This window comes from Notolepis coatsorum, assembly GCF_963971535.1.
Source record: "Notolepis coatsorum genome assembly, chromosome: 8".
Taxonomy (NCBI): Eukaryota; Metazoa; Chordata; class Actinopteri; order Aulopiformes; family Paralepididae; genus Notolepis; species Notolepis coatsorum.
In genome coordinates, this window is record NC_140172.1 from 100,311,109 (window position 1) to 100,325,562 (window position 14,454).

General features: G+C 43.4%; 2 long non-coding RNA genes across 2 annotated transcripts; one reads left to right on the forward strand and one right to left on the reverse strand.

Moving 5' to 3' along the window:
- Window positions 1-5,135: 5,135 nt before the first annotated feature.
- LOC311233312 lies at window positions 5,136-5,817 on the forward strand. Its single transcript, XR_014620025.1, has 3 exons — window positions 5,136-5,255; window positions 5,385-5,533; window positions 5,679-5,817. It is a non-coding gene; the product is annotated as an uncharacterized lncRNA (long non-coding RNA).
- On the reverse strand, window positions 5,530-6,366 carry LOC311233313. Its single transcript, XR_014620026.1, has 2 exons — window positions 6,226-6,366; window positions 5,530-6,000 (listed from the first exon to the last, which is right to left on the reverse strand). It is a non-coding gene; the product is annotated as an uncharacterized lncRNA (long non-coding RNA).
- Between the last annotated feature and the right edge of the window lie 8,088 nt (window positions 6,367-14,454).

Consider the following 14,454-nt stretch of genomic DNA (forward strand, 5'->3'; position numbering starts at 1 on the left):
GTTTTTGGGCCTAAATACTATATTGACGAATTCCTCAGCTACAGCCCATCCCCTATTTGCCTCTAGTAAATCAGGTCATGTTGATTTGACGAGCTGGGCAACGTCACAGGGCGCTGTTTATAGCGCAAGGTGATGTGATTGGCTGTGTGGTTTTACCTAATGCCCGCCTCCATTCTTGGTACCTGGAGCCGATACAACCTGGAAACAGAAATTGCCGTCACTCGCCTCAATTTCACGATGAGCAGCAAACCCCGCAGATGTAATGTTCCTGGTTGTAGAGCTACCGAGAAGTCTTTGCACAGTTTCCCCGTTGATGCCGAACTTCGCCAACAATGGAACAAGTTCCTTTTTGGTGACCCTCCAAGTTCCGTTGCAACGTCTAATACTCGGGTTTGTACTGCACATTTCTCCGCCGACGACGTCACCAATCAAGGTATTTTTGATGCTGGAGTGGTCTCCATGTTGGTGCTAACCAAAAGAGCTGTGCCTTCAATACGCGACCCGACACAAGAAATAGTAAGTAGATATGTCATGTGAGATATGTTATCATAAATACCATCTAACGTTATAGTAACTGCTGCTCTTTATAAAGTAACGTTATAGAAAACTATTGAAGCAAGCTAGTCATAACTTCTAAATAAAAGAACACAACTAGTGAGAGGTAAACAAGGTAACGTTATATTTAGTGGCTTGTATTATATTGTAATTGATTTACGATTTGGTAACTCTTAGGCCACCACAAGTTCCAGCGGCAATGTACGCCTTTCTCCTGCTTCAAGGGACTTCAGTTGCCAGACAGACAACCCAAAGATTCGTTCTGTTGGTACACAGCTTTCTATGAAAACACTTCGTTCGCATGTCAAGAGTCAAGGTAGGTTTGTAACTCAGTGTGATGTAATGTAATAATGTGTAATAATGTGACCCAGAATTGTTTAGATTGGCCCCCTTCACCCACCGCTTTCACCCAAAGCTGTAAAGGAATGTGGATTGTTTGTATAGTGTCCCCCCCCCCCCCCCACCTCCAATGTAAATTACCCAGTATGGTTGTCAATATACAGTATATATACAGTATATACAGTCAAATGTATATACTCCCTTTTCTTGACTCCTTCAGTATCACAAACAGTACTGTATTTGCAAATCAAATTTAGCTCTAGTGTGGTGACCCATGTTGGCGTTACACAGGTCACAATGCTAGCTCTAGTGGTGACCATGTTGTTGTTACACAGGTCACAATGCTAGCTCTAGTGTGGTGACCATGTTGGTGTTACACAGGTCACAATGCTAGCTCTAGTGTGGTGACCATGTTGCTGTTACACCAGGTCACAATGCTAGCTCTAGTGTGGTGACCATGTTGGTGTTACACCAGGTCACAATGCTAGCTCTAGTGTGGTGACCATGTTGGTGTTACACAGGTCACAATGCTAGCTCTAGTGTGGTGACCATGTTGGTGTTACACCAGGTCACAATGCTAGCTCTAGTGTGGTGACCATGTTGGTGTTACACAGGTCACAATGCTAGCTCTAGTGTGGTGACCATGTTGCTGTTACACCAGGTCACAATGCTAGCTCTAGTGTGGTGACCATGTTGGTGTTACACCAGGTCACAATGCTAGCTCTAGTGTGGTGACCATGTTGGTGTTACACCAGGTCACAATGCTAGCTCTAGTGTGGTGACCATGTTGGTGTTACACAGGTCACAATGCTAGCTCTATTGTGGTGACCATGTTGCTGTTACACCAGGTCACAATGCTAGCTCTAGTGTGGTGACCATGTTGGTGTTACACCAGGTCACAATGCTAGCTCTAGTGTGGTGACCATGTTGGTGTTACACAGGTCACAATGCTAGCTCTAGTGTGGTGACCATGTTGCTGTTACACCAGGTCACAATGCTAGCTCTAGTGTGGTGACCATGTTGGTGTTACACCAGGTCACAATGCTAGCTCTAGTGTGGTGACCATGTTGGTGTTACACAGGTCACAATGCTAGCTCTATTGTGGTGACCATGTTGCTGTTACACCAGGTCACAATGCTAGCTCTAGTGTGGTGACCATGTTGGTGTTACACCAGGTCACAATGCTAGCTCTAGTGTGGTGACCATGTTGGTGTTACACCAGGTCACAATGCTAGCTCTAGTGTGGTGACCATGTTGGTGTTACACAGGTCACAATGCTAGCTCTAGTGTGGTGACCATGTTGCTGTTACACCAGGTCACAATGCTAGCTCTAGTGTGGTGACCATGTTGGTGTTACACCAGGTCACAATGCTAGCTCTAGTGTGGTGACCATGTTGGTGTTACACAGGTCACAATGCTAGCTCTAGTGTGGTGACCATGTTGCTGTTACACCAGGTCACAATGCTAGCTCTAGTGTGGTGACCATGTTGGTGTTACACCAGGTCACAATGCTAGCTCTAGTGTGGTGACCATGTTGGTGTTACACAGGTCACAATGCTAGCTCTATTGTGGTGACCATGTTGCTGTTACACCAGGTCACAATGCTAGCTCTAGTGTGGTGACCATGTTGGTGTTACACCAGGTCACAATGCTAGCTCTAGTGTGGTGACCATGTTGGTGTTACACAGGTCACAATGCTAGCTCTAGTGTGGTGACCATGTTGCTGTTACACCAGGTCACAATGCTAGCTCTAGTGTGGTGACCATGTTGGTGTTACACCAGGTCACAATGCTAGCTCTAGTGTGGTGACCATGTTGGTGTTACACAGGTCACAATGCTAGCTCTATTGTGGTGACCATGTTGCTGTTACACCAGGTCACAATGCTAGCTCTAGTGTGGTGACCATGTTGGTGTTACACCAGGTCACAATGCTAGCTCTAGTGTGGTGACCATGTTGGTGTTACACAGGTCACAATGCTAGCTCTAGTGTGGTGACCATGTTGCTGTTACGCCAGAGCAGGTCACAATGTGTGAGTGTGTGAGTGAGTGAGTGAGTGAGTGAGTGAGCAAAGTTATCAATAAATCCCTTGTTTGACTAAACTATGTTTTGTAAATAGGTGTTCAGGCGAAAGTCGTGTCGCTCTCGGTGGGGACACAAAATACTGGATACTGGTCTAATCAACAGGGACCATCCACGTCAACACCTGTGAAGGGGTTTAGACCCAGTAAAAGACCACGACTGGAGTCTGATGACGATGACGATGGAGTGACCGACAGCTCGATCGATGTTCCAGAGCCGCCGCAGGATTCCACTTTCAACATTGACTCTTTGATTAGCGAGCCCTCGATTCTAGCGTAAGTTAGTTGTTACAAACATCTCCATGGCCCGTAAAAATACAAAAGCTATATAGTTGTGCCGTGTTATTTATTTGTGTTTTTCTCGAGCAGGGAACCGTCAAAACCAATCTATGAGGTCCAGAAATACATCGTTTACGAAGACAGTCTACTGGAATTATTTCAACAGTGTCCGGTGTGCAATGCTCAATGTCATATCACCAAAACTACGCGAGGGACCTTCTTGGCTGTCTCCCAAGTTTGCCCAGGTTGTAAATACAGCCGTAAATGGGCGAGTCAGCCTCTCATCGGCATCACACCAGCTGGAAATATTCAGCTTTCTGCAGCAGTATTTTTCACTGGCTCATCTTTCACCCAAATGGAGAAGGTATTTGATTTGATTGATTTGATTGACAAGTCAGATATACATTATGTTTTTGTTTGTGATTCACACGTGCATATTAACAAAGCGTTATTCATTTATTCTTTTAGGTCCTAAATGCGTTACACGTCTCCACAATAAAGTACAGAGCGTTTCGGGAACACGCCAAGAAGTTCTTGGAACCTGCTGTTCTAAGTTTGTGGACCAAGGACCAAGACGTTACCCTCGCCAGATTAAGCGAGAAAGAAAGCGTGATAATCGGCGGTGACATGCGAGCCGATAGTCCAGGTTAGAAAAAGCTCCCCAATGACAAATTCCTACTTTATGAATACATTTTTAATATTGCACTACATTGATTGAAATTGTTATTATTATTTTCAACAGGCCACAGTGCTAAGTACGGAAGTTACTCTGTGATGGAACTCGCCACCAATCATGTCATAGACGTCCAACTAATTCAGGTAATTAACAAGTCTGAAGAGACACTGCACCCTTCATTGTGCTCAAACGAACACAAAGCTCTCGGTCTTGAATCTTGAATCGCTGTAGGTGTGAAGTGGTCTGGCTGGCTGTGTGTGTGAGCGGGGTGTGAAGTGGTCTGGCTGGCTGTGTGTGTGAGCGGGGGTTAGGAAATGTTAATTGTGGAATTTTGAAAAGGCTATTCCCTTCCTTGTTCCAGAGCAATGAGGTGGGAGGCAGCTACCATATGGAACTGGAGGGCTTGAGGAGAAGCCTCGCTCTTCTGGACGCCAAATCCGTGACCTTGGACTGTATTGTCACAGACCGTCACCCGCAGATCCAAAAGTACCTGAGAGATCACGACATCAAACACTTCTACGATGTGTGGCACGTGGCCAAAGGTATGTCGAAAGGCATCCCACATTCAATTCCACCCCTCCTACCAACCCCCCCCCCCCCCCCCCCCCCCACCCACCCAACCAGTACTGTAATTGCAAATCTGGTATGTCAAAAAATGTAGATGTAGCAGTACTGTCTATCTGTATGTCATGTATGTCATACGACTGTTATGTAATGTTATGTTATGTTATGTAATTCAAGGTCTGTCTAAGAAGCTTGACAAAATTGCACAGGCGAAAGACTGCAAGGTCATAAAAAAGTGGCGCCTGCACATTTCAAACCACCTCTACTGGACAGCTGCCACGTCGAAGTCTGCCGATGAGAGGGTTGCTAGGTGGAAGTCATGTCTCAATCACATGATGAATGTACATGAACACGACGAAGAACCACTCTATCCGCGTTGTCTTCATGCTGACCGTGTATCAAGAGATAGTAGCAAGTGGGTTAAACCTGGTATGTCTGTCTGTCTTTCATCATGAATATATACTCAAAATATTTATTTATGTCCTCATTCTAGATTGGTGTGATTTTCAAATGTATACTTGCTTGAATAATTCTAATCTACTGTAATATACTCTAATGAAATATCTGAATGCAATTTCTTTTTTACTTTAGACTCAAAACCGGCCCACCAGCTCGAGAAGGTTTTGCTAAACACAAGGATCATCAAAGATGTCGCCAAATTGAGTCCACACCATCAAACGTCTTCATTGGAGTCCTATCACAGTGTGATTTTACGTTTTGCCCCAAAAAACGTGGTTTTTTCGTACATAGGAATGCTTTGCAGGTATTTTATATTGTGTACAAATGACTAATTATGGACTCCTGATTTGTCAAATAACTCATTATGTTGCATTAGATAACCTCAGATCAACTACAAATATATTGCTTGTGCTTATTGAAATTTTCCTTTCAGACTATACCTAGCTGCCATGCATTTCAATGAAAACTCAAATCGCCAGCAAGCCATAAACGCTTCTGGAGAGCCGGCGTACAAGATGAGTTTTCCAAAGGCCAAAAAAGGTGGACACACAATAAAACCAAGGAAAATCCCAGCGACATTCAGTAAGTAAAAATATCAACATTTATTATTGCACACACATGACCTATATAAATAGAAAAATATTTCCACTTACAGTGGAATACAATAAATTGAATAAATAATAACCTTTTTAACATGACAAAACAAATAACAATTTCTCATTTACAGACTATGTCAACCAGCTGATGGCGCTCCTGTTTGACTCCGTCGTTCGTGACCCCCAACAATATATCCAGGTGGTAGAGGCGATTGCCATCCCAGAACCTTTGTGCGCACAGTTCGACAGGCCTTCCATGGAAGAAGCGGTAGCCGGCTATGTGTCACGATTCAATCCTGTACCGGTCTGAAGCCAGTATAGACACCATCAACATCCGGAAATTCTGTGCGGATTCGAACCACGACACAGGATGGGATTACTACCCTCACTCTGCGGCCTAAGTAGCCGAAGCACCACGCGACAAAGCATCTGTACGCGATATATCTGAAACGGCTGAAGAAAATCAAGTATTATATTTATGCACAAATAAAATAAAAAAAAAAGCTGGGAAATAACCATTTGTCATGTCATGTCATTGGACAGTAGCAAGCATTGATTATATGTGATGTGCAATAAGGATTAGATTGTGTTTGCAAGAAAGATTAGTATAGTCTGAGAGATGCAAGATGGAGAAACACCTGTAAAAAAATATATAAATCTGTAATAAATATTATTTACTTATTGATTCCGCTTTCTGGTATCCGGCCAAAATCTGCCTTGTAGATATTAGTTGCCATTTGGATGGTATAGGGGTTGAAGCACACTGGATCCAATCCCGGATGATCAACCATGCACAGTAGTCCAGTTGGTTCCTGGTTAATTCGACGTCTGACCTATATATATAGAAAATTAAATCGTTAGCCATATGCATGGTTTTCAGTGCTACCAAGATGCAAGTTTGTGTTACTACTTTACCTGTGGAACTTCCATGCAGCATACATTCTCAGTCTCTGTTGGCATCCGTTCACAATTTCCGCACGTGCACCTAGTAGATTTGAGGGTGAATGAAATTATCAATCAATGGAGGCCAGAGAAAGACTTTCGTCTTGTTTACATCAGGGTCCCCCAATTTCAATCGTCAAGTACAGTTAGTGTCAGTCAGTACAATCAGTCACACTGTTCACAGAAGCAACAGTCAATCATCTTTATCTTTCAGTCACACTGTTCACAGAAGCAACAGTCAGTCATCTTTATCTTTCAGTCACACTGTTCACAGAAGCAACAGTCAATCATCTTTATCTTTCAGTCACACTGTTCACAGAAGCAACAGTCAATCATCTTTATCTTTCAGTCACACTGTTCACAGAAGCAACAGTCAGTCATCTTTATCTTTCAGTCACACTGTTCACAGAAGCAACAGTCAATCATCTTTATCTTTCAGTCACACTGTTCACAGAAGCAACAGTCAGTCATCTTTATCTTTCAGTCACACTGTTCACAGAAGCAACAGTCAATCATCTTTATCTTTCAGTCACACTGTTCACAGAAGCAACAGTCTCCGAGCAGAGACTCTCATCGGGACAGAGTGTGTGTTTTCGACGGGCCGCGCGCGACAGAAGTACACAACTATTATATAACAGTAAGTAACTAATAGTGCAATTAATCAACTTACCAATCGGAAACGATGTAACGTAAGCCTCGATCGCTGTTGTTTGGGGGTTAGTGTCAGTACAATCTAACGTTAGTGAGTGTGTGTTTTCGACGGGCCGCGCGCGACAGAAGTACACAACTATTATATAACAGTAAGTAACTAATAGTGCAATTAATCAACTTACCAATCGGAAACGATGTAACGTAAGCCTCGATCGCTGTTGTTTGGGGGTTAGTGTCAGTACAATCTAACGTTAGTGAGTGTGTGTTTTCGACGGGCCGCGCGCGACAGAAGTACACAACTATTATATAACAGTAAGTAACTAATAGTGCAATTAATCAACTTACCAATCGGAAACGATGTAATGTAAGCCTCGCTGTAGCAAATCGCCTTCTTCTTCTTCTTCGGGATCAAACTGTGGGTCGCTCTCTGGATCCCAAACATAATGTACAGCCATGTTGTATTAGTTAGTAAAATCGGTATATGTTTTTGCGTGTCGAAATAAAAACCTGAAACCTAAGACCTCAGACCTCTACCTGGATGGAATGACGGGGAGATGGGCGGAGCTATTTGGTGGGTGGCTGTCACTCAAAGTGTGGGTGGAGCCAAGCCAAATAATAGCCTGATTTCATGAGGCTGAAAAATGCTGGTTTTGAGTACAAGATTAGAAATATAAAACAATGATTATTTTTGGAATAAAAATTACACATGTGTTACATAGACTCACAGGAAGTGTGTAAAGTTGCCCAAATAGTGCTAGGAATAGCACTGCATGACACCTTTAAACATGAAGGCAATACCTCCTCCACGTTGTTTACCGGACTCTGATGACCTATCTTTGCGATGGATAAAGAAGTGATCCGCTGGTTGAATCGCGTGATCTGGAACCTCCGGTGTGAGCCATGTTTCGGTGAAGCAAAGGACATTGCAGTCCCTAACGTCTCTTTGATATTGAATCCTTGCTCGGATGTCATCCAGTTTATTGTCTATTGATTGTACATTGGCTAGCAATATACTGGGCAGTGGTGTGCGGTGGCGTCTGGATCTCAGCCTGTTTCGGATCCCAGCCCTCTTTCCTCGTCGTCTTTTCCTGGGCTCTGGGAACAAAGGGTCTGGTCCTAGTCTCCGGAGAATTTCTTCAGGCCATTGATGTGGTTCGGAAAGCTGATCCAGCGAGTAATCCAGTTGGTAAATTTCCCGTAATCCAATGTCTATGAGTGACTGACGGTCATATACATTAAATGCACCAACAGTTGGTACGCACAAAACTCTAAAAACTATAAATATTAACAAAAGTAAACACAGTCTCGACGGAGCGAACAGAGAGGCAGCCGATCGGAGCGGCGCCATCATCCATATCATGATAGCGCGAAGGTTTATCGTTTCTAGGATTTCCACCCAGGAAAGTGGTCTAACTTTTTTGCGGATTCTCCCCGCAAAAACACTGTTGCCGTATAAACAAAAGGCACATTCGAAGAAATATTTTGCCGGTTTCACCCGCGAGCGTTCCCGTCTAAACATGGCCTTAGTCATAACAATAGTTGCAAGACGTTATAATGAAAGGTCTCGTTATCTTGCATTGTTTCTACATAAGCAAGCAAACGTTAAATTCCTTACCAAGAGACTGCACAGCGCACATTCGAGACACACAGATATAAAACGAGTCATACGGAACGTATAACGGAGGCTGAAATTAGACCAATGTGACTCACAAACTCACGACAGTAGTACTACTACACATACAGACGCACAAAATTGAATCTGCATCGATTAACTGATCATCAAAACCCAGCTTAAGCCGTTAAACCCCTGCCAATACGCACAGTCAAACTGGAAAGGTTTACCAAACAACATACACTCCCGGCATTCATAACTCAAGACAATTATATTATTATTAACGTTCCACATTAGAAGAAGATATCCGGACCTCATACGTTCATCTTCCATACGCTTAACCATAACATAACTGACTTACCCAAACAACGTGTTCCCGGGTCCACATTCACGCACGAATCCGTACTCTCAAAACTTTAGAAAAACCTTTCGATACCCGAATCCACAATCATCCGATGTCTGGAAGTTGACCCATGGTCCATTCGACCTTAATAAACGGACGGCCACCGGTCCATAACCGCATTCTATAGAAGAATAAGTCTTCACTTGTCGTGCAGATGAACACACATGCAAGATGGAAGACCGACAGGAACCCGTGCGTTGCGTCATCCTGCTCTGCTGAGCTCTGACTGAGAGAGGGAAAGACAGACTGCCCTGCCCTCTGCTGGCACATGCTGTGCACTACAACCAACCAGCCATCCCTGTTAAAACTCTTGTGTCAGTGTAATATAAAGAAATGCATCTGTTATTTGGCGCACAGTCTGTGACGTCACGGTATTGAAAATCATACAGACGGGATTTCGAAATACCCTGGTATACCGTAATACCGTCATACCGCCCAAGCCTACTAAACACGTTGTCATTTTTCGCCTGATTATCGAATCTTCCTGAAATCAACGCTAGATTATCATTATTATCCTTCCTCGTGCATACATGAAATGGCCCTCGTAGCGTGGCACCCCCCCCCCCCCCTCCACCTCCTGCACCCAATGGTAAAAAGCCACACACACACAGACAGCGTCGATCGTGGTAGAAAGAAATATCAGATCAATGCAAGATTTTATATATAGAGTCCTTACCTGGTATCTGATGTAATGCAAAAGAAATAATCCAATTATCTGATCGCCATTCCAAATACTGCTCGTGGAGGTCCGTCCCACATTGCCCGGCATTACATATGAAGGGGGGGGGCCAGCCTCTCAGATGTAACGTTGTAAAGGCTAGTCCTGCCGGAGTATTTAAACCCCGCCCGCACGGCTCAGATCGGCCCTGAAAAGAAACTACACCATTTCTAATAGAGTGCAATACCGGCTGGAAGGCGTAGGTGGCAGTATTTGCCCTTTTGCGAGCTCAGACCCATTCCCAATGATAACATCAGGCTGGATGGATGAAAATGAATGGATATAGCTAACGATTAAAACCCGACTTTACTCGTGATTGGCGCTGAACGGTTGTCGAGTTAACCCGACTTTACTCATGATTGGCGCTGAATGAGTTAATGTCCCCATGGGCCGGACACGTCTTCTTTAAACAAGTCAAGAAGAAACATCACAATAAATCAAGAACAAAACAAAAACACCATGAAGTCCAAACATTTTTAAATAAATACATTTCTCGGATTTGATATTTTTTCCTTTAGATTTAACAAAAAGAAAAATACAAAATTATGTTTTTAACTAACTTTAATAATAGTACATCTGCAAACAGTGCCAGTGCAGTTCAATGTTCAGTGCCAGTTCAGTTATGAGGTTTCTTTTTTTCAATTCAGTTCAGTTCAATGCAGTTCAACTGCCAGTGCAATGCAATAACTAAATAAGAATTAAATAGTTAAATAATACAAAATAATAATTTGTAAAAAAAAAAAAAAAAAAAAATTAAAGTTTAAATATCAACATTTTTTTTTTTACCTTTCTTTACCCAGGGTAGGTTCGCTGAGCACAGATGCTCTTTTTCAGGAACGCCCTGCTTCACATTCACACAGTTCCATTCACACCTGGGAGCTGCCCAGTACAACCACAGTTGTCACATAGTTCAAGTTTGAAATGCTTTTTTCTGTTTTGCTCCTGAGAGTGTGCTAGATACTGTACTGTACTGGTAATATTATTTATTTGTGTTAACTTCTGAATAAAACAACTTATTAAACACAAGTACATCTTATTGAACATTATTTTGATATTTCATTACCAATTATCATAGCAAAACAGCTTTTTCAAACAGTCTGTAATGCATTTTGGAAACAGGAGATGGGCTCATGGTGTAATGGGCCACCTGGCCTGAGAAACATAAGGAGGAAAGAAAAAGTAAGGACTTACTTCTGGTCATTATTTGGGTAGAACACATATTTTTGAATGCCTTCGGCAGATTTATTTAATTTTTTTGAGCCATTTTAATCTAGATTAATCTAGATTAAATCCAGGATTGCAGATAGATTCATCTAGATTAAAAAAATTTATCTATGCCCACCTCTAATATATATATATATTTTTCGAATTAAAATCGAATATCGGCCCTGAAGCTTCGAATGTTTTGTTATGGCAGTGTTATGTATCATGAGCTTGATCACTCCTGTGTCACTGGGCATGCAGGTGAGGGCTGCTAATTAGCTGATTGCTGCTGATTGTATACCTGCTGGCAGGTTAAAGCCAGTCCCTCAGTCACACATGCAGCCTGACGGTTGCTAGAAGAGACTGTGTAAACAGAGTCTTTTCACGTTCCACCATTTCTTTGATCTTTAGTTTGTACTAGCATTCATTGTTAGAGTAGTCTTTTGGTTTAAACACAGGCATTGGTGTCTGTTTGCACTTATGTTGCGTCCCTTTGAGCCAGGGTCGTAACAGTTGGGCGCTTGTCCGGGAGTGAATTTGGAAACAAATACCCCTAGAATTTGTTTGTTGGTTTTTTTTTGTTTGCATGGTGTGTCGTGGTGCTATAGTGTGGGTAGTGATCGTTACATGTTGTGTAACGTGGGGGCTTGAGCCGAACTTCAAACAGGTGAGTATGCCCTTATTTATTTGTTTGTAATTTGATTTGACTACTTATATGCTGTTAAAATATATAGTTTAGTGGACACCACAGGTAGGTAGGGTCATTATTTTCTGGTTGTTTGTCAGCTTCCTGTGTACCACTTACTCCTGGGGCAGTCAGAGAAGTGATTAGTACCATCTACTTGTCTTGTACCATACTATATGCTTGACGGGTGGATGGTCAATATGATCTTTGGCTGGTAGCAGGTGTGGTTGAAGAGGGTTAGGTCTACAGGGCGCTAGCTTAAGGGTAGGTAGGTTAGGGTGCCAGAAAATACAGGTAGTGTGGTAGGGCCTGATGTAGGTTTTTTTTAGGGTAGACATGTGGTGGGCCGTTTGACTGCAGTTTAGATGTAGAAGCTGTAAGTAGTCATGTCAGGTTATAAGGGGCACCTGTTTGAATTTGTTTGTTGTATTTATTTTTTTGTTTTGAGTGTAACTCAGTGTTTGGATAGCCTACCTATTAGCACCTGACCTCCTGCGCGTATGACTCATCTACTTATTTCAGGGTGTTTTTTTGTTTTTTTTTGCAAACTAGAAAGGTGCGCTCAGTAGAGCACACATCTCCACCACGTCGCACGCCGATCACACAGGCGGACAGGCACAAAGGCTGACTGCTCTCCTTATAGTTAGTAGTTCAAGTTCAAGTTCAAGTTCTTTAATAGTGTCATACAGAAGTACAGAATACTTTCATACAAAATGCTTCTTACTGTTACGCTCCAGAGACTGTGCTGAAAATGAGGTCACAGTGTTCAGTATAGACATATGTACAATGTTTGATGCAGTATTAGCATTAGCGTGTTAACACTAATGGTGGTTCTTCAGTGGTTCTTCAGTGGTTCTTTAGTAGCTCTTCAGTGGTTCTTTATGTTTCTTCAGTGGTTCTTCAGTGGTTCTTTAGTGTTTCTTCAGTGGTTCTTTGGTGGTTCTTCAGTGGTTCTTCAGTGGTTCTTTAGTGGTTCTTCAGGTAAATTGTATGTATGCTAGCCTGCTTTTGGCAGTTTTTGGTAACTCTAAGGTTAGCAGTTTGTGGGAGCAGTTTGTGGCGCTGGTGCAGTAAGGATGGCTTCCATTAAGGATTTTGTTGATCACCCTTCTCATGATGTTGGAGAGGTTTTCCAAAGAACAGCTTCTGGAGCTTGCTGTGCACTACAAGTTAGAGCTTACTGCCAGTGAGAAGCGTTTGAAACCAACTGCCTTAGGGAGCAGGTGCTTGTGGCGAGGGTGGAGGAGCCTCTTGTTTCTGACGTGTCTCCGCTACTATCTGGGGTGGCGGAGGGTGAGTGGAGGCTTAGAGAGTTAGAGTTTAAGGAAAAACAGCTACAGCAGGAGGAGAGGAGAATGTTGCTGGAGCACGAGCGTGCGCAGGAGAGTGAGCTTAAGGAGAGAGAGGAGAGAGGAGCGTGAGCATGAGCGTGAGCGTGAGCTTAAGGAGCGTGAGCTTAAGGAGAGAGAGAGGAGAGAGGAGCGTGAGCTTACGGAGAGACAGCTACAACAAGAGCGTTACTTGAAGGACTTAGAGCACGTACGCAGAAGGAGCTTGATTATAAGCATGCTGCCTTGCAGGCGGGTGCTCTGCATTCAGAGTAGCGTTCCGGTTTTGATGTCGGCAAAAATATTAGGATGGTGCCTCCTTTTTTTGAGAAGGATGTGGATAGGTATTTTCCCCTTTTTGAACGGGTGGCAACCACATTGAAGTGGCCTGATACGGCCTGGACGCTGCTGCTGGAGTGTGTTATTGTTGGTAAGGCACAAGAAGTGTATACTGCTCTGTCCCTTGAACAAAGTGCTGACTATGAGCTTGTTAAGGCTTCCATATTGAGGGCTTATGAGTTAGTCCCAGAGGCCTATCGTCAGCGTTTTAGAGGCTATCGCAGGTCGGAGGGACAGTCGTATGTTGAATTTGGAAAAGAGAAGGAGAACCTGTTTGACAGGTGGTGCACCTCTCAGAAAGCAGAGTCAAGAGAGCAGCTTAGACAGTTGATTCTCCTAGAGCAGGGGTCGGCAGCCCTAGGCACGCGTGCCTGCTTAGGCACGCGGGACCATTTCCATAGGCACGCGGGGGGGGGGGGGGGCAGCATAAAAAATTAAAATAAAAATTATTATTATTATTATTATAATTATTTTTTTTTTACTTCGCTTTGAAATATTATAGTGAAATGTTTTGCACTGTTGTCGCATATCTCTTGTTGAAATCCTCCCACAGGTTCTTTTTTGTAAGTCGACTGTTCTGCACACCCCTATATTATGACAGCAATCAGCTGTTCCCATGTGCTCCGCTGTAGCCGGCCTCCCGCCGGCCTCCCGCAGCAGTCGCGCCAGTTAACACACAGTGCTGAGGTTGCATTCTGTGCAGTGTCATGATGGCAACCCCCGCTAAGAAATCAAAGCAAATTCGGACATTCCAGCCCTCGTGGACAGACGATTACGGGTTTGTGGACCTTCAGAAGGACCGTGCTATGTGTTCTTTCTGTTTGGAAAATGTAGTTTGCCAAACGTCATCTGTGAAACGCCATTTCGAGACTAAGCATAAAACAAGTTTCAAGGATCAGGCGGATAAGGCAGAATCTATTAAACGTGCCGTCGCCAGGTATGGGAAGCAAGCCAGCACCCTCAAAGTGTTCATGCGCGCTCAAAACCATGCAACTGAAGCAAGCTTTCGCATTGCTCATTGCATTG